This window comes from Mustelus asterias, chromosome 4 (assembly GCF_964213995.1).
Source record: "Mustelus asterias chromosome 4, sMusAst1.hap1.1, whole genome shotgun sequence".
NCBI classification, from domain to species: domain Eukaryota; kingdom Metazoa; phylum Chordata; class Chondrichthyes; order Carcharhiniformes; family Triakidae; genus Mustelus; species Mustelus asterias.
In genome coordinates, this window is record NC_135804.1 from 19,082,557 (window position 1) to 19,103,497 (window position 20,941).

At 44.4% G+C, this 20,941-nt stretch overlaps 1 protein-coding gene across 2 annotated transcripts in view; it reads right to left on the bottom strand.

Annotated features, from left to right (window-relative positions):
- cdh13 (cadherin 13, H-cadherin (heart)) overlaps positions 1-20,941 on the bottom strand; it is a 1,022,665-nt gene that overhangs the window by 176,514 nt on the left and 825,210 nt on the right. The gene's annotated exons all lie outside the window — the stretch shown is intronic.

Consider the following 20,941-nt stretch of genomic DNA (forward strand, 5'->3'; position numbering starts at 1 on the left):
GGGCTGGATTTTCCAGCCCTGTGGCGTGTTTTCCAGCAATTGAGGCATCTGGCCACTCACTGCTGCAGCATCTTCTGCTCCCGCCGATATCTGTGTTGCTTTGTGTGGCTCGCCCATCCTGCCGCCAGGGAATCCATCATGAGAGGGGTTGCCCTCAACGGGGTCAGATGATCCGGCTGGTGGGAAGGGCTGGAAAATTCCGCCCTGCGTGTGAGAAGTTGAGAGCTGGGTAATTTGGTTTTACATTAAAGGGATGTTTAGCTGCAGTCAGGAGAAGCCGGAAGCAGAGATTTGGCACTCAGTGGGCAGAATCCTCTGATGATGCATATTTCTCAGGATTCGGGACTATTTCCCATTGCCTCTGCGTCTGCCATCCAATTCCTGAGGTTGTAGACCTAATCAGTGGGCCTGCAGCTGTGGATACCATCAGCCTCACTGGCATTTAGGTGCCCACTCCTCTTCCTCCTGCAGCCTAGGCTAGCAATGGCCTTGCTGAGTCTGCCAATCTACCAGCCCTCCGATTGGTCACCATCGGTAAAATACTGTCCCAAGGCCCCCTGCACAGGGTTAGTTCTCACCTTTGACCCCTGGTGGCAGAACTTGAACCGCCTTGGAAAAATTAATCACAATTAGCTCTCAAGTAATTTGAGACCTTATCTATTCATATCCTTTCTTTATAAAGCAATTTTTTTGATGGGACAATGGGATTATCACCTACTAGGCCTTTGTCAAAAGCTCACATGTGGGTAAATTTTCCAGTCCTGCCCACCGCAGAAATCGTCGCAGGCCGGATGGAAAACTTGGCGGACCATTTACAGGCCCATGGACCCCAGGCGGGAATTACGATCTTGGAGTGTGCATGACTGGCAAATTCCAGACCAAGCGCTAATGGACAGGTACAAGTCCCATTTGGGGTGAAGGCTGGGATTGTGATCTGGTTCCCTATAAATTTTAAAGTGTTTCACCATCGTAAGGGGCTGTGGTATCTAATATTGTTGTATCAGCAAGGTGACCTTTCCCTGACCCAGGAATCTTGGGCAGGCTTTATGGCCTCTTTAGCAGAGGGGTACTCCAGATATGCTGTCAGTTCACTGCTGGCAATCAAATCTTAAGGCCTTGCTTTGGCTTATGTATGGTTTAAGACAGGGGCCTGGAAAGGCGGAAAGTGCTGAGTCCTGGCATCAATGGTAATATTTTCCATGCCAAGATTTTCTGGTCCAATATACTAAGATAAAAAATAAAAGTTACTGGAAGAAGAAGAAATTAGATGTAGCTCTTGAGGAAAAAGGGATCAAGGGATATTGGGGGAAGGGGGGAATCAGGATATTGAATTCAATGATCAAAATGAGTGGCAGAGCAGACTAGAAGGGCCGAATGGCTTACTCATGCTTCTAGTTTCTATGTTTCTATGAAATTGGGACAGCGCATCTGTTCCATGTTCAAGAAAGTAAAACTTAAAATGGTACCATATCCTGACGCCAATGCATTCTCTACATTTTGGAACTAATCTTATAAAATTAATACCAGTGCAATTTTTAAATCTCTGTTTTAAATGGATTTTTGTGAAGTTGTTTCATTGCTGGAGTTTAAAGCTAAATGAAAACAAATTAAGAATTTTGGAATGGGAGTAACTTCAGTGAGTTCAGTTGGTATTTTACAAATCTTAGCTGTGCTTTGTTTCGTTTTATTTGCTGGTCCTGCACAGTGGCACAGTGGTTAGCACTGCTGCCTCACAGCGCCAGGGACCCTGGTTCGATTCTTGACTTGAGTCACTGTCTGTGTGGAGTTTGCACATTTTTCCCGTGTCCATGTGGGTTTCCTCCGGGTGCTCCGGTTTCCTCCCACAGTCCAAAAGACGTGCTGATTAGGGTGCATTGGCCGTGCTAAATTCTCCCTCAGCGTACCCGAACAGGCGCCGGAGTGTGGCGACTAGGGGATTTTCACAGTAACTTCATTACAGTGTTAATGTAAGCCTACTTGTGACACTAATAAATAATAATAAATCCAGGCGGTAACACAATTTTAAAACCTGCCTCTTGCTGGTTAGCTGTACGAATTGTATATAAGTGATTCGACAGACTGACTTCTGTTTTTTCTAAAACTGACTTAGGCCCGTTTCAAGACAGCGCTACAGCTTTAAGGAGCGGAGCTTCACGCCAGGGTTGTGAATTTCATACGTGGCGCCTGCTACATACATACGCTTGTCTTTCAATTCCAGCAGCACCATCTGCAACCCCATCATTCTTTCTAAAACGGTTACTGATGCAGTTAATTGTGCTATAACTGACACCTTCCCCTCGTGTGTCAAGGATAAATCATGGGGCAGGATCATCAATTATAATTTTCTGTCATTGTATGCAGTGGCTATGAAATTAGCCGGATTGTGACAGTCAATCCTGCAAAGAAATTGAAGAAGAGTCTTTTCATCTCAGCGGACTGGAATGATGGATTGATAAGAATATTTCCTTCACAATCCAGAGAGCAAAGATCTGAATCTCAGAGCTATTTGGCACGCAAACCCACCTTGCAACAGCTCTATCTCTTTTAGGACAAATCCTCGTATACTGTGCCCTGGGAGAGTGCAGATAGATGGCATTGCCTATCTATAAATCGGCCTCCTGTTGAATTGTAGTTGATAAGGTTTGGTGGCGTAGATGAGAAGTCTGCATCCTGATCGTGATGTAGCTGAGATTGAAGAGCAATTTACTGAAACCATCTATTCGGTTGACTGTCACAGCGAGGGGCTAACTATTCAACTTCTGATTGAAGCAGTCTCGAGCAAAGGGCCTCTCATTTGTTCCTTGATATTTGTTAATAATTTATGAATGTTTCGAAGACACAAATAATCACCTTTATATACCCAACACATGCAATTAGCTCTGCACAGTTATTTTTTAGTAATTAACCTGCAGGACTTTGTATGCGTTAAGATGCATATTACTTCAATCAGGAATCCCCTTTGTTCAGTTTCCCACATTAGGGAAATTGAAGCAATGCTGAGATCACTTGTGCCATCATTAGTTATCATTACAAATGCTGCCAAGGTGCTTTTAAATGAAGTTTTGAGTGGAAAACTACAATCATGTTGTTTATATCAAGCCACTAATTCATTAAAAATGTGTAGGATTTATTGCCTTTCTCCATGTGTGGACCATTTCAATGTCTTAATTATTTGACTGCCTTTTATAATGCCTTTCCAATATCTAAGCTCTGAAAATTCCCCCCCACCCCCTTAAGCTGCTACCTAAATCTTGGACCAAGCGTTTGGCTATCTGTCCTAATATCTTATGTGGTTCAGTGTCTATTTTATAACGGCCCTGTGAAATGCCTTGGGACATTTTACTGTGGCAAGGGTATAAATGCAAGCTGTTTGTGTGAGTAAGATGACCTTTCGTATCATCTGGTTGCTGCATTTCTATTTTTTTTTAGGTCATCCGCGGTTTCTTGCTTCATCTCTTCCTTTAAACTGAGACTGCTTATCATTCGGCTTTCAGTTGTGACGAAGAGTATTCATTGAAATGCCAAGTTGTCATTTCCCTTGCTAGGTGCTGTGGTCCTAGCTGCATTTTTTGGTTCAGGTGCCATAGTATCAGCATTCCATTAAAACTGATACTCAGCTTAGTCTATGAAGGGGCTCATTCTAATGTTCAGTTCCAATTCCCAAACTACCTTACTTGCATAAAACCTAGCCTGTAATTGGGCAATAAACTGCCACCATTCTGATCAATTAATGTTAAATGTCACAGTCAACACAACGTGACAATTGTCCCCAGCCTTAACTCTGCAGAACTCTGTTCTCATTAATACCTGTTCCGCTGCTGCGTTACACATCCATCTTTAATTAGTTGACTTTATAACTAAAGAAATCTAATAATCCGAATGCCCTTATAGCACCAGTTTAATTAAGAGCTGGTCACAAGGTTCAAGGTGATTTATTGCTGTGCGTTGTTTTGCTTTTGATCTGGATGTTATCTGTTGTTAACACAACATTTATTTATAGGCCATTCATTTATTCAGACCATATTGAGATTGTTCAGTAGGCATTGTGATTTCTCTGCGGAAAAGCAATTTTATGACTACAGGATGAAGGCGGATTAGTAATCTCAGTAAAGTAATGCTGCACAAAATCACAGGTAGGCACTTAAAACAGATGATACTCAATGTGAAGGTTGCTTATCAAGATGCCTGCACAACCTCTCTTCCTCAACTCTTTCATTTGATGTGTCATAGAAATGTGAGCCAGCCTTTAACACATCTGGCCTTGGCTGGGCTTCACTACCTCTCTGCCTCCCTAAAACTGACTCCGGCCCAGTGGTTAGCACTGCTGCCTCACAGCGCCAGGGACCCGGGTTCGATTCCCGGCTTGGGTCACTGTCTGTGTGAACTTTGCACGTTCTCTCTGTGTCTGCTTGTGGGTTTTCTCCGGGTGCTCCAGTTTCCTCCCACAATCCAAAGATGTGCATGTTAGGTGAATTAGCCATGCTAAATTCTCCTTCAGTGTACCCGAACAGGCACCAGAGTGTGGCGACTAGGGGATTTTCACAGTAACTTCATTGCAGTGTTAATATAAGCCTACTTGTGACTAATAAATAAACTTAAAACTTAGATGCGCCCATTACAGCATGGTGGCACAGTGGTTAGCATTGCTGCCTCACAGCGCCAAATACCCTGGTTTGATTCCCGGCTTGAGTCACTGTCTGTGCGGAGTCTGCATGTTCTCCCTGTGTCTGTGTGTGGGTTTCCTCCGAGTGCTCCGGCTTCCTCCCACAGTCCAAAAGATGTGCTGATTCGGTGCATTGGCCATGCTAAATTCTCCCTCAGTGTACCCTAACAGCTGCCGGAGTATGGCAACTAGAGGATTTTCACAGTAACTTCTTTGCAGTGTTAATGTAAGCCTTACTTGCGACACAAATAAATAAATAAACTTTAACTTAAAGTTTTAAGGGAGTGAATGAGAGGTGAGCAGATTGGGTGTTACCCAAGCACGACTGAGCAGGAGCAGGTAGTGGGAACACAGTTGGAGAAGGAACATACAGTCCAGGGGACCACCTTGAGTCCTGTCTTGGATGACCAGCTTGAGGCTGTCACAGATAGATGATTTTTGAGAAACCTTCATCCATTCAGTCACTGGGAGCATATCAAGCTTGGTTTTGGATGAGTTTATCTTTCTGGATTGTGGATAATGAGAGGATTGGCATAGTCCCTTCAGATATTTTCAGAATGTTCCCTTGTCCTTTTGCTCACTTTGTTATGTTTTTTTCTTCAATGCAAACATTCCAATCACATGACAAAGAGTGGTAAAACAAGAATATGAGTTCTATATTCGAAGCAAAGACAATGGGCAAAATTGTCCATTCTCCCAGCCGTGTGTTTCCCACCAGTGGGAGATAGCACATTGTTTACTAGTGGTGGGAAACCTGCGGGCACGGGTGCGTCGCTGGCATGACCGAAGAATTCCAGTCTATATACATACAGAGTTCACTGGTGGATTGAATATACACATTTTCCTTGTGGTGCTGCTGTATCCTGAGCACAATGTCATATGGCTACTGTACCCTATTTCCTGTCTTGGTGGTAATGATTGTTGGCAGTTTAAGGTACAAGGTTTTCAGCCTTAAAGGTACATGTGCACTACATCCCAACACTCCTCAAGGAAGCCAAGTACAGTGGAATGTCCAGAGAAAAGGGCACCCTTACTGGCATTTAAGGATGGCAGGAGAATGGGACTTATTGAGAGTTAAGACACAGCAACAGAGTTTTGGATTAACTTTACTGAGGGTAACAGCCAAGAGTGTGTTGGAACAGTCAAGTCTAGAGGTAAAAGCAGAATGAGGATTTCATCAGCAGATGAGGTGAGACGGGTCAAAGTTGGGCAATGTTAAGGAGATCGAAATAGGCGCTCTTTATAATAATACAAATCTACAGTGAAACAGCTGGGAACTGCATTTAGCTATCACTGCTCTTAGAAGCACAGAACCAAAGAATCCCTACAGTTCAGAAAGAGGACATTCGGCCCATCGAATCTGCACAGACTCTTCAAAAGAGCATCCCGCCAAGGCCCTCCCCTCCACCTTATCCCAGTAACCCCGTGCATTTACCATGGCAAACCCACCTAACCTACACATCTTGGGACACTGAGGAACAATTTAGCACGGCCAATCCAACTATCCTGCACATATTTGGACTGTGGAAGGAAACAGGAACAACCAGAGGAAACCCACGCAGACATGGGGAGAATGTGCAAACTCCACACAGACAGTTACCCAAGCCGGGAATTGAACCCAGGTCCCAGGTGCCATGAGGCAGCAGTGCTAACGATGCTTGTAGAGAGATACAGCTCAGAACCATAGGTGCAGCAGCAGAGGTGGAAAAGAAAGGAAAATAGATGGAGGATCAAGGTGGGTCCTTTCAAAGGGCAAGGTTTGAAGAAAGCAGGCAGGAATCTGATGAGGTGAAGGGGCATGGAGAGACATTTCAGATGATGAAGATAATGGTTGAATGATGGAACAGAGATAAGAGGGTTATAAAAAAATAAACTGGCATCCATGAAGCTAATCGGGATGTTGAAAGGCATTACAGAGGGTGGAGTGGGCTAAATGTAGTCAGACCATTTTACTCTAAAAGGAAAGCATGTCGCATTGTGAAAAATTACTTTACAAGTCCGTTTTCATTTATCTACAATCAAACGATGCAGTGACACAAACCATATCGGGGTACATCACTGCACTAATTATATCTGACATCACTATGCTAATGCATAATGCTTTAAAAACACAACAACATTTCCATGAAGAAAATATTCATTTCAACTCAGAGATCACAAACGGGTTCCAAAAATAACTATTCTGATTGTAAAAGCTTATAATTGTATTCTAGTCAATTTTCTTGTCCCCTTTACCCTTAAACAATTTTAAGTATATTTATCACTACCGTTTTGTAAAAGCTGGTATCAGAGCTGTGAAAGTGCTGGACTCATGAATTAGTTCATTGAGCATTTTATATCGTGTGATTCCATATTCTAAAGGCATATTAGCTCTCTGGATAGCAAGTATCCCTAGGTACTCAAATGCAATAGCTGCAGAGCATCGAGTGTGGCTTACACTACAGTCTTTGTAAGTAAATTTCTGATTTGTGAATCTCAATTGGGATTAAAAGCAAAACTTTGGAATAAACTGCTTATATCCCACTCTTTTTTACTGACTACAGCTCAGCCTTCAACACCATTATTCCAACAAAACTCATCTCCAAACCACATATCCTGGGGCTCGGCTCCATCCTCTGCAACTTGATTCTAGGTGTCCTAACCCACAGACCGCAATCAGTAACGATAGGCAAAGACATCCCCTCCATGATCATCAACACCAGTGCCCCGCCAGGCTGCATCCCCAGCCCTTATACTCCTTATACACTTATGACTGTGTGGTTAAATTTCCCTCCAATTCGACTTTCAAGTTCGCTGATGGATCTCAAACAATGATGAGACAGAGTACAGGAAAAAGATAGAGGCTGTGATTCTCCCATCCAGCTGCGCCAATTTTTTAATGCAGTGGGCCGGGAGAATCACTCGCCAGCCGATTCACGGGGTTCCCGCGAGCATTCGCGTCGCACTTGCATCTCCCAGGGCCAGATTTCCTGTGGTGTCTGCGGCACACCAGAAATCAGCTGGGAGACTAGCCTACTATCCAAATGCTATTAGCGGTCCCAGGACGGAACTCTCCGGTTGTATCTTCCACCCCGCCAGCGTGTATCGGGTTGGGCGGTGGGGGGGGGTATCCCATGGGCATCCTGGCAGTGTCAACCTGTGCCCCTGACACTGCCCAAGGGGCAAAGTGCCGATGCCCAGGGGGCACCTTGGCACTGCCCATCAGGCATCGGGCAGTGCCAAGGGGGGTCTATTGGGGCGGAGCCGATCAGTGGGGATGGAGGGAGCTGCTGCTACTCTGCCGAGGGATCGGTCACGAGGAGGGAGGCCAGTGATAGGTGCGAGCGGGAGATGGTGTCAGCCTGCTGAGGGGGTTGGGACCTTGGGCGGGGGGTATCGGGAGGGGGAGGGGGCAGGCGCTGGAGTAATCGGAGCGGGCCGGGAGTGGGGGGGGGGCGGTGGTTTCGGAGCTGGGCCCGGGAATAGTCGAGGGGCCAGCAATCAGGTCGTGGGGGGACGGAGGGCTGGCGTTGCGGGGTTCATGGGGCTGGCCAGCAAAGAGAGAGGATGCATGTGTGGGACTATTGTGCATGCGCCTATCTCGGCACTGACAGGTCGGCGGATGCGCAGTAGCCTACTCAGTGCGCTGATTTCAGCCTCTCCAGCGGGAATAGGCCCTGCCCCTGAAACTTGATGATATTCACGCTGGTGACCTCTGCAATGCACAGAGTGTGGGAGATTCTTCTCTGAACTCCCACTGAAAGAAACAGTGTGAATTACTCCAGTTTTCACACCAATTTGCCGCGTCGAATTTTTTTGGGGAGGATTCCGCCCAGAGAATCTGGTGAAATGGTGCAATGACAATAATCTCTCCCTCAATGTCAATAAAACACTATCTCTAACTGCAACACTATTCTGCACCCTATCCTTCCCTTCTCCTCTGTGTGCTCTATGAATGGTATGTTTTGTCTGCAACAGCGCGCAAGAAACAACACTTAGGTGACAATAATAAATCAATTCAATTTATTTAAAGTTACCATAAAATAATAAATGTAAAGAATTGGAGAGTGGAAGGGGGATTTTTAAATTCCAGCTGAACGTTCGTCACCTGGAAATGGACAGCTTGTCGAGGGAAGTCTGATCGAGACCTCGTGCATCCATTTTTGCGCCTGAATCAATTTTCTTCTGGTGGCCACTTTAAACGAATGGCCAGGATGCCTGGCTGCAACAGGTGGGAAGCTGCTTATATGTGCATATTAGTGTCTCATGTCTTTTGTGGCACATGGATTGAACATTTCGAACTGAGGTGTGCTCTCCCCAAGCCTGAAGAAACTTTACTCACAGTCAAAGAACAAAGAAAACTACAGCACAAGAACAGGCCCTTCGGCCCTCCAAGCCTGCACTGACCATGCTGCCCGACTGAACTAAAACCCCCTACCCTTCTGGGGACCATATCCCTCTATTCTCATCCTTGCCTTTATAGGACGGGGTATAGAGTATAAAAGCTGGAGTCTGATGATGCAGCTGTATAGAACGCTGGTTAGGCCACATTTGGAGTACTGCGTCCAGTTCTGGTCGCCGCACTACCAGAAGGACGTGGAGGCATTGGAGAGAGTGCAGAGAAGGTTTACCAGGATGTTGCCTTAGCTATGAGGAGAGATTGGGTAGACTGGGGTTGTTCTCCTTGGAAAGACGGAGAATGAGGGGAGATCTAATAGAGGTATACAAGATTATGAAGGGTATAGATAGGGTGAACAGTGGGAAGCTTTTTCCCAGGTCGGAGGTGACGATCACGAGGGGTCACGGGCTCAAGCTGAGAGGGGCGAAGTATAACTCAGATATCAGAGGGACGTTTTTTATACAGAGGGTGGTGGGGGCCTGGAATGCGCTGCCAAGTAGGGTGGTGGAGGCAGGCACGCTGACATCGTTTAAGACTTACCTGGATAGTCACATGAGCAGCCTGGGAATGGAGGGATACAAACGATTGGTCTAGTTGGACCAAGGAGCGGCACAGGCTTGGAGGGCCGAAGGGCCTGTTTCCTGTGCTGTACTGTTCTTTGTTCTTGTTCTTATTCATGTATTTGTCCAGATGTCCCTTAAAAGTCACTATCGTTTCTACTTCCACTACCTCCCCCAGCAGCGAGTTCCAGGCACCGTCCGTGTAAAAAATACTTGCCTCGCACATCTCCTTTAAACCTTGCCCCTCGCACCTCAAACCTAAGGCACCTGGTAATTGACTCTTCCACCCTGGAGAAAAAAGCTTCTGACCATCCACTCTGTCCATGCCCCTCATAATCTTGTAGACTTCTATCAGGTCGCCCCTCAGTCTCCGTCGTTCCAGTGAGAACAAGCCAAGTTTCTCGCTAAAAGGACTGCTGGACATCGTTACGGAAAAGGTATTTTATTTATCGAAGAAAAATAACTTCTCTGGTGCCGGGAGCAGAGGGAGAGTTTCTCCAGGACTAACAGTAATTTTTTTTTTAGCCAAAAGCAGGCTCGTTTTCATCTGTCCTTGCGATCACCTCTCCCCGCTCCATCAATGGACCTTACCTCCTGGTGGGCAGCCTGGTACAGCTGACTGATTTTCTGTCACAAGGAATTGACAAAGATGCTGTCGCCAAATGGGAAAACATCAACAAAACTTAAAGCTAAGGACTCATGTTTGGCCTCTCAGCTACCATATTTTAAATATGCATCATAATACGATTTAAAAAACAGAAAAGGCTGGAAAATTAGTTTATGTTTTTTCTAATTTTATTTCATATTTCCCGTCTTTCTCATTATCTTTAGCTAACATGATTCCTGTGGGCCAACACTGTAGTTAAATTATACTTGTTATTTTGGAATTTGCGAATCTATTCACCACATGAAAAAAATCGGACAAGGGAATATTGTTACAGTTTTAATAATGCATTGAGCTAATTCTCTTCTATTAGATTAGTTTCACGTGATTCTTTTCACAATAAACAGTTTAAGGAATTATTTGCTTAACTGAAGGTTTGGAGTCAAATATAAATCTGGAGCCATAAACATAGATAGTATACAGGAACAATAAAAAAAATGCTATAATTAACTACCTGCCCAGAATAAATATGCAGGAGTTAATTATTTTTGTCACGTGGAACATTTGTCCTGGAAATGTCTTGGGCATTAGTTTATTCTTAAAGAAAGAATAGATTGGAAGTTAGGAATAGGTGCTGAATGCAGTTTTTTTTTGAGTTGATGTGAAATAAATTGAGCAATTTTGGAGTTACTCATAAATATGCAACTTGCTCCGGTTGTGATCACAATCCCTTGGTGTCCATGATTGCGAGGTCTTAAGTCCCTCTGTCTACATAATAGCAGTTTTAAGGAACCACCTTCAGCAAGTAATAGTATTCAGTATCCCTGCAGACAAGTTTCTTTTCCAACATCTTTTATTTAGTAGCAAAGCATGTGTTTGATTTGTTTTTCTCCACGAGTTTCTAGCGAGGGGACAGGTATACTAAATTCCTGCTGCTTTCAATAATGGATCCCATGAAATCTAATAGTGAGGTTGTTTCCATAATGCAAGATTCCTACTTTTGTTTGGTGGAGGGGAATCATTGGCAACCTACTGTTGAGTGTGCATTCATCTTTGGCTGTGCATGCTTGTATTAATGGACAAGTTGGTTCGGACAATACATTTGAGCCCTATTTAGGCACTGCCACATTTCACGCCAGCCATGGCCAAGTTGCTTTTAAGTCTTGCCTTTGACTCAGAAGCATGTGGATTCAAGTGCCACTCCAGAGGCACAAAACTCCAGGCTGGCAATGCATTGCCGAGGGAGTGCTGCACTCTTAGAGATGCCCAATTTGGGATGAGGAGTTAAAGTCAAGGCCCCGGTCTGCTCCATCATGTGGTTGTAAAAGGTCCCTCAGCACTCTATCAAAGAAGGGCAGAGGAGATAGAGCTGCTACCTTAGTGAATACTTATCCCTACGACAACATGGCAAAAACAGGGGTGGCACGGTGGTTAGTACTGCTGCCTCACAGTGCTAGGGACCCGGGTTCGATTTCCGGCTTGGGTCTGTGTGGAGTTTGCACGTTCTCCCCGCGTCTGCGTGGGTTTCCTTCGGGTGCTCCGGTTTCCTCCCACAGTCTGAAAGACGTGCTGGTTAGGTGCACTGACCCGTACAGGCGCCGGAATGTGGCGACTGGGGGAATTTCACAGTAACTTCATTGCAGTGTTAATGTAAGCCTTACTTGTGACTAATAAATAAACTTGAACTTTAAAAACAGATTATCTGGTCATTATTATATTGTGGCTAGTGGGAGCTTGCTGTGTGTGAGCTAACGGCCATGTTTTCTACATTATAACAGTGACTACACTTCAAAATCCGTAAAGCACTTTGGGGCATCCTGTAGTCATGAAAGATGCTACAATAGGTATGGGCAAGATTTTCCAGTAGCTCCCGCCAGCAGAATCTTCCAGACCCACCAGCGGTGACTCCCCCACCATGGGTTCTCTGGTAGTGGAGGGTGTAAACAACTGGAAACCCTGTTGACAGCGGTAGGACCTTCCAATGGTGGGCTGCCTCTGCCAGCAGGACACTCCGCAGGCGGGTGTGGAAATTCTTGACCTATACATTTCCACCTCTTTGCTCTCTCTTTTTCATACAGCTTGGTATGGCTCCTGCTCTGCCCAAGACTGCAAGAAACTACAAAAGGTCGTGAATGTAGCCCAATCCATCTCGCAAACCAGCCTCCCATCTATTGACTCTGTCTACATTTCCCACTGCCTCAGTAAAGCAGCCAGCATAATTAAGAACCCCACGCACCCCGGACATTCTCTTCCACCTTCTTCCGGCAGGAAAAAGATAGGAGGTCACATACCAACCGACTCAAGAACGGCTTCTTCCCTGTGGCATCAGATTTTTGAATGGACCTACCTTGCATTAAGTTGATTGTTCTCTACACCCTAGCTATGACTGTAACACTACATTCTGCACTCTCTCATTTCCTTCTCGATGAAGATATGCTTTATCCGTATCGCACGCAAGAAACAATACTTTTCACTGTATACTATTACATGTGACAATAATAAATCAGATCAAATCAAATCAAGATAAGATTCTCTGGCATTTTCTTGTTGCTTATATATTGCAGATTTAGCCGCAGTGCTGCTGGTTCAAGGGAGCAAATGTTCTTTTTGTTGCTTGTGGTTGAATTTCACTGTGCGATTGTGAATATTGTTCTGAAGTCCCATTGTAAATCGGTCAATATGAGAAAGTCCTGCAAAATTGGACAAGGAATGGACAAATAGAAGTTGCTCAAACCAAATATGTAGCACCGATCCTTAAGGAGGTCCACACATTAGTCTGTACTATTGGAATCCATGTATAGCTTTGAGCTTTAGACTTCTCAAGCACTGAGTTTTAGGGCTAAGGAAATTGGCATTTCAACCATCTACTCCCCAACTTGAAAAATCTCTTTAATTGCTGACAAAAGAGACATGCTGTCAAAGCTTTACATCTCGGACTCATCAGGACAGACATATGAATGCCAAATTTCAAAGGGAGCAACAATTTATACTGCATGAAAAAAGGGTACAGACTGGTTGTCAAGTTAACTCGGATTGGTCGAGATGTTGCCATGGATAATGCACCATTGGGATTGTCCCCCAATGTTTTGTTTAATTCAGAAAGGATGCAATACCCAGATATGTTCCTTTGCCTGCTGAGGACATGTCCCTGCATATGAATATATGTAGCTTAAGCAAGCATAAGTGAGCCACATTGTGAGCCTGACTGATAATCTTAAACTGGCTGTTTGTGTAATTCTTAGCATAATCGAGATTGTTCAGCAAGTGCTGTCCAATTGTAGAATCACATCTAATATTAGACATTATGTTTTTTTTTAGAAACCCTACAGTGCAGAAGGAGGCCATTCGGCCCATCGAGTCTGCACCGACCACAATCCCACCCAGGCCATACCCCCACATATTTACCCGCTAATCCCTCTAACCTACGCATCTCAGGACTCTAAGGGGCAATTTTTAACCTGGCCAATCAACCTAACCTGCACATCTTTGGACTGTGGGAGGAAACCAGAGCACCCGGAGGAAACCCACGCAGACACGAGGAGAATGTGCAAACTCCACACAGACAGTGACCCAAGCCGGGAATCGAACCCAGGTCCCCGGAGCTGTGAAGCAGCAGTGCTAACCACTGTGCTACCGTGCCGCCCCAAATTTTACAGGCATGGGGTGATTGATTACAGTCAGTACTCCACCAATTGTGAAAGGTTGAAGGGATGTGCTGTTTGATACAACCTTCCAGTCACTGGGACGCATGGCCAACCCCATACCTGGCAACACATTGCCACTGAAATTCTTATATTACATTACTCATTTGTGTGGTAGGCAGAATTCTTTTTAGCTTGATGGCAGCATCCTGTTAGGGGAAAATACCACTCATGTTGCTAGTGCAGAGTTAGATGGTTAGCTTAATCTTTTGCTCAGATTGTTTGAGATACCTTATTCCTCCAGGGTAATTTGAGGTAGACTGGGCGGTTTCAGGCCACTTTAGATATGGAGGAGATCTCATTGTGAGCCGCGAACACTGTGTACTGAATTGAAAGGAGTGCAGGTATATCACTTGGAAGGAGTGTTTGGGACCTTGGATAATGGGAAGGGAGGATGTATATCTGAACATATGAATTAGGAACAGAAGTAGGCCACTTAGCCTCTCAAGACTGCTCCTTCATTCAGGAAGATCATGGCTTACCTGTGTAACTTCAACCCTATGTTCCTCCCTACTCCCAATAATCTCTCAGCCCCTTGTTTATCAAGGGTTTATTTAGCTCTGCCTTGAAAAATATTCAAAGATTCTGCTTCCACTGCCTTTTGAGGAAGAGAGTTTCAGAGACTCACAACTCTCAGAGAAAAATTGATCCTCATCATTCTGTCTTAGATGAGACACCCCTTATTTTTAAAAGGTGATCCCTCGTTCTAGATTCTCCAAGAAGAGGAAACATCCTCTCCACATTCATAGAACATAGAACATAGAACATTACAGCGCAGAACAGGCCCTTCGGCCCACGATGTTGCACCGACCAGTTAAAAAAAAACTGTGACCCTCCAACCTAAACCAATTTCTTTTCGTCCATGAACCTCTCAGCATCTTAAAGGTTATGATCAAGTCACCTGTAATGGATAATAGGTCAGGTGCTGCACCCCTGTGCTGGCAGTTAAGGTGCCACAAGAAGGGGAGGGGGAATTGAGGGTGAGTGGGAATGGCCCCTTCAGAATGTTGAAAGGGGAGGTGGGGGATGACTTGTTTAATGGTGATGTCACACTGGAGTTGGTGAAAATGGTGGAGGATGATTAGTTGAATGCAGACTGTTGCATCTGTGTAAAGAATAGCACCTCATCTTTCATTTGGCACTTTTCAGCTTTCAGATCTCAACACTGAGTTCAAGGATTTCAGATTATAACCTCTGACCCCATTTCTTTGGATGCCAGCCATTGATAACGATTCTGTTCTTCCCTTTTGCAGATCCTCTACATCCATCATATATTTCTTTACTCATCTCATTACCATTGTCTTTTGCCTGCTGTCTGTCCTTTCACAGACCTTCTTTCTTCTTGTTTCTCTCCTCTCCTTGCCTCTGTATTTGCTTAAAACCTGTCCACATCTCTCACTTTATCCAGTACCAACCTTAATCAGTTTCTCCCTCTTCAGATGCTGCCTGTTTGCTGAGTTTTCCCAGCATGTTTGTTTTTTTATATCAGACTCCAGGCATCCACAGATTTAAGCTTTCATATCAGCACTGGAAAACTTCATTACATGAAATGTCTTCAGGGGAGGTGATGCCACAATGGTATTATCACCAGACTATTAATCCAAAAACTCAGCTAATGTTCTGGGGACCCGGGTTCAAATCCTGCCATGGTAGGTGGTGGAATTTGAATTCAATAAAAAATATCTGGAATTAAGAATCTACTGATGACCATGAGACCATTGCCAATTATCGGAAAAACCCATCTGGTTCACTAATGTCCTTTAGGGAAGGAAATCTGCCGTCCTTACCTGGTCTGGCCTACATGTGACTACACAGCCACAGTAATGTGGTTGACTCTCAACTGCCCTCGGAAAACTAGGGATGGGCAATAAATGCTGGCCAACCAGTGACACCAAGAATGAATAAAAAGAAGGCAGGAGAAGGTCAATTGAGCATCATTCCCATGTGATGAATATGAAATAAAGCTTATTTTCTCAAGTTTGTGAATTACTGATGACAATGGTGAAGATCCAAACCCTGAAGCTTCTGCAAGTCCACAACAGGCTTGTCACTGTCCTTAATGGCTTCCAAGACATTGTAAAGCATAACATGAATGTCATTCATCATTCAGACGTAGCACAATTAAACAGGACATGTTCTCTTAGTCACTTATCGTTTGGTTAAGAACTTGCACATTCTGCAATCTCTCATTTTGCTTAAGATGTCAGAACAAATCACTGAAGACTGTCAAGATTCTATTGTCATGGCTTCAGAAACTTCTGAGTGTGAGCTTTCCTCTTCACTTACACAGGAGTCTTGACAAGTGTTCATGCTGAGGTCAGGTTAGACCTACAACATCAGTGGTCGCACAGTCGTCCAACAGAAAATTTGCTGGAATACAATGAAAGAAATTGGTGTATTTTGCACTTGTCTTTGCAGCACAGAAAAGGCACACAGCACCCCAATTTAGCTATGGCCAATCTGCACAGGCTGTGTTAAACAGGCTGTGGGGCAAGCGATGGCCTACTGGTATCATCGCTAGACTATTTATTCCAGAAACTCAGCTAATTTTCTGGGGACCTGAGTTCGATTCATACCATGGCAGCTGGTGGAATTTGAATTCAATAAAAAATATCTGGAATTAGGAATCTACTGATGACCATGAAGCCATTGTCAATTGCCAGAAAAACCCATCTGGTTCACTAGTGTCCTTTAGGGAAATCTGCCATCATTACCTGGTCTGGCCTACATGTGACTCCAGAGTCACGGCAATGTGGTTGACTCTGAACTGCCCTCGGGCTATAAATGCTGGCCAGCCACCGACGCCCATGTCCCATGATTGAATTAAAAAACAAATTGGGGGTCAAAGTTACTATCCCAAGAAGGAAACTTAAATCAGGGACTTGACTTTTTCATTTGCTTAAAGCCCATTCAAAAGTCCTTCTTTAAAAATGGGTTTCCAGTAAGCCTAATGGGCCTGCCATGCTGAGGAATGAATCTTCAATGGCCCCAGTGGCAGTGAACGACATACAAGTCAAGTTCCAAACCCCTTCAAAATATGTAGTGGTAACAAGAGTAGAGTTGCTCTCCCTCCCCCAATTTCACATTGCCATCCTCACCCCCTGCCCAACCCCCCATTAACCATATTTGAAAGCCCTCCCAGAATGGACCCAAGTGCTGTTGTCACCTGCCTAAAATTAGTTTCCTCATTGGGGCACATTGCCAAACAAATTCAACAGGCACTGGCAGCTTGTGCCAAAGTAAGAAGTCTCACAACACCAGGTTAAAGTCCAACAGGTTTATTTGGTAGCAAATACCATAAGCTTTCGGAGCACAGCTCCTTCGTCAGATGGAGTGGAGTCAGCTTGTGCCAAAGACACAGATGAGGCTCAACGCCCAATTTCAGGCTGGTCAAGAGACTTCTAATTTAGGCAGGCTCACTGAGCACTCATCCTGGGCCTAAAGGTTGGGGCCAAACCGCTCGCTACCCTTCCCTTAATACACACAAAGAAAAAGCAGACTCTACGTGAGTTTACACAAGTTTTGCAGAACAAGTTAATGGTGCATCCAATCGAGGCTCTGAGATTGTTTGCCAAAGCATCAAAACCAAACAAATGCTCCTCTTTAGAAATGCTTTTATCAAGTAATTGCAAGATGGAGTTCAACTATTTACCATAAAGGTTGAACATTTAAGGAATGAATTGTGTGTGTTTTTTTTTTCTTCTCTTGTGCCTCTGTTCCTCACCGTACCTCTACATCTCATCAAGGAAATCAAATCCTGCTATTTTCTCCTCTGCAATGTAGCTATCGAGCTTGTTGATTTGCATTCCTCACATATTTGAAGGAATGCTCCAGCGTGTGCTTTCAAATAAATGGAACACAAATTTATTCTTTCGAATGCCCCAAATCCCCAAGTGTGTCGCTCGCTGGTGCTGAAAAACAATAACTTTCACCAAGCAGCCTCTGATGGTTGTCATCGTTATTCTTGCCTTGTTTGAATTATTTCATTTGAAATAGTTGCTCAATGATTTGCAGCACTTTGTAATCCTTTGCCAGCCCTCTGACTGAGATTCACTGTAGAGCAAAGAGGGAGTTCAATATACGCTGGTGCTTTTCTAAAGAGGAGGAGGGAAGGAAGAGAAAAAAATTGGACGAGCGAGTTCAGCTGGGATTGTTCTTTTGTGATTTGGTTCACTTGGGGCTTGACGCAGAGTTGGTGGATGAAATTGTACAGCACCGTTTCGGGCAATGGGGCAACAGTCCCACCGGAAATATTTATGAGGCATAAAAATTATTTCCTCGTGTCAAAGCAGAAAATACAAAGCAGGTTTGTAGACAATGCTTTCCCCTTTCAATATCAGGGGAAAGGCAGATCATGGAACTTACTGCTAAAAAAAAACAAAGGTGGTATTTATGAATAAAAAATGGACAAGATAAAAGCCTTTGCTCTGAACTGCCCTCGGGCAATAAATGCTGGTCAGCCAGCGACGCCCATGTCCCATGAATGAATTGAAAAACAAATTGAGGGGATCAAAGTTACAATCCCAAGAAGGAAACTGAAGTCAGGGACTTGACTTTTTCATTTGCTTAAAGCCCATTCCAAAGCCCTCCTTTAAAAATGGGTTTCCAGTAAACCTAATGTGCCTGCCGCGCTTAGGAATCTTCAATGACCCTATTCCATTAATTTCAATTTGGAAGTGTAACTGATTAATGCAATGAAACTGGTTTCGTTTTATATTTTTCTACATGTTATTTGGGACATTTACATTCTTTCTGGATGATCTAAGGACAGGTATATATTTAAGGTTCTAAATTTTCCTTGGTTGGAATAAAGAAGATAGTTTACACAGTCAAGTAGAATTGTCCTTGTGATGTAGTCATAAGCTGATTTTAGTTCTGAATGTTACCCAGTTTTAGTTGTTCCAATGGGTTGGTGGGGGACCTTCTTCTGGAGTGGTATGATATAGCTGATTGCATGGCTGATTATTTCAGAAGGCAGGTTAGAGTCAACTAGGCTGCCATTTGATTGCAGTTATGATCTCTTATGATCATTAGTAAGTCAGTGATGAAGTTGGAATTCTGCCGACAATTAGAGATGGAAGTACCACTTTTTGAATCCCGTCGAATGCGGTCTCAGGAGAAGAGATTGAACAATTGGGAGATGAGCAGTCATTGAGGCAGTCTGAATCAGAGTAGCTTTCGAGGGAAGTCAAAGGATAGGAGCAGAGCGGGACACAGCGAGCGGGACACAGACCATGCAAAAGTCCTCTGGCGGGATTTTATGGCTTGGGGGCAAGCACGGCCGGAAAATCCCGTAAGTTATTTGGATAGTCAGATGCTCTTTCCTAGGGTAGAAAAGTCAAGTACTGGGAACATAGGTTTAAGGTGCGTGGGGAAAAATTTAGAGGAGATGTGCGAGGCAAGTTTTTTACACAGACGGTGATGAATGTCTGGAACACGCTGCCCAGGGAGGCGGTGGGAGCAGGTACATTAGCAGCATTTAAGGGGCAACTAGACTAGACATGAATAGACTGGGAATGGAAGGATACGGACTCTTTAAGTGTATTCGGTTTTAGTTTAGGCAGGCATCATGATTGGCACAGGCTTGGAGGGCCAAAGGGCCTGTCTCTGTGCTGTACTGTTCTTTGTTTTTTGTCTTCAAAAGTGAGAAGGTAAAATTCCTCATCAGAGAGACAGAGTTTTAATGGGATTTTGTGAATCAGAGTGGTCGCTGACATCTGGATGGATTGCTGAGACATGCATAGTATCTGTATTGTTTGCATCTGTCATTTAATGTGCAGCCTGATTTGAACATACAAACAAGGAACATGGGTAGGCCATTGAGGCCCTTGAGCCTACTCCGCCATTTAATGAAGTCATGGCTGATTTAATAGTAATCTCAAATCTGCACTCCATATACTCCCGATAACCTATCACCTCCCCTCGCGTGCCAAGAATCTATCTACCTCAGCATTCAAAATATTCATAGGATGAAATCTTACCAAAGGATGGCAGAGTGTTGGTTCCAACACAAAAAATGATGTGTTTCACACCGAAGAAGCCGGCTTCGGTCTGAATTTTATGCCTCATTAGCAATAATTTTTATGTCCATGAGTTTCACACAGCTCCAGTGGTGTGTTCCCTCCAATTCGCCCACTCCACAATGACTTAACTGCTGCAAGCAATGGGGCGCTCCATATAAAAGGCTCCTCATCACTTGTTCCACAATGACTGCAGGGGGTGGCAGGCAAGAAGGCCGCACAGCAGTTTTTGGATGGGTCCCTCACCAGGATGCTGGATGGCGTGAAGCAGAGGCAGGACACATCGTTCCCCCATTCCAGGGGCTGACCTCCCAGCAGGGTCTCCACCCCCGCCTGGGAAGCAGTGGCGGAGCTGGACAGTGCAACACACTCCAAAAGAGGACGGGGCAGCAGTGTCAGAAGATGATGAATGATCTTCTTCACTCAGCCAGGATAAGTGAACCATCCCAGTGTCCCACTGGACCCCCTTGCACAGCCCTCGCACCCCCATTCCCCAAGATAAGATGATGAGCAGAAACATTTCCTCTCAGATGGTTCAAGTTTGTGGAACTTTCTTCTCCAGAGCATGGTAGAAGCCGGGTTATCGAATATTTTTAAGGTAGAGCTAGATAGACTGTTGACTGACAAGTGAATCAAAAGGTAACAGGGTAGGCAGGAAAGAGGCTTTGTGACCACAATCAGATCACCATCTTATTGAATAGCAGAGCTCAAGGGGCCGAGTGGCCTACTAATTGCTCATAATTCACAAGTTGGTATGTTCAATAATTAAGGAGAGTCGATGTTGGCAAATGTGAGGTCACCCATTTTGGCCTAAAAGGTGGAACAAAGCACTTTCTAAATGGTGAAAAGCTAGAAAGAGTGGAGATCAAAAAGACCTTGGGTCCAAGTACATAGATCAATAATTGTCATGAAAAGGTAAAGAAAATAACCAAAAAGGCAAATGGAATGCTGGCCTTTCTATCGCGAGAGCTGGAATACAAAGGGGTAGAAGTTATGCTGCAGCTGGACAGATCCA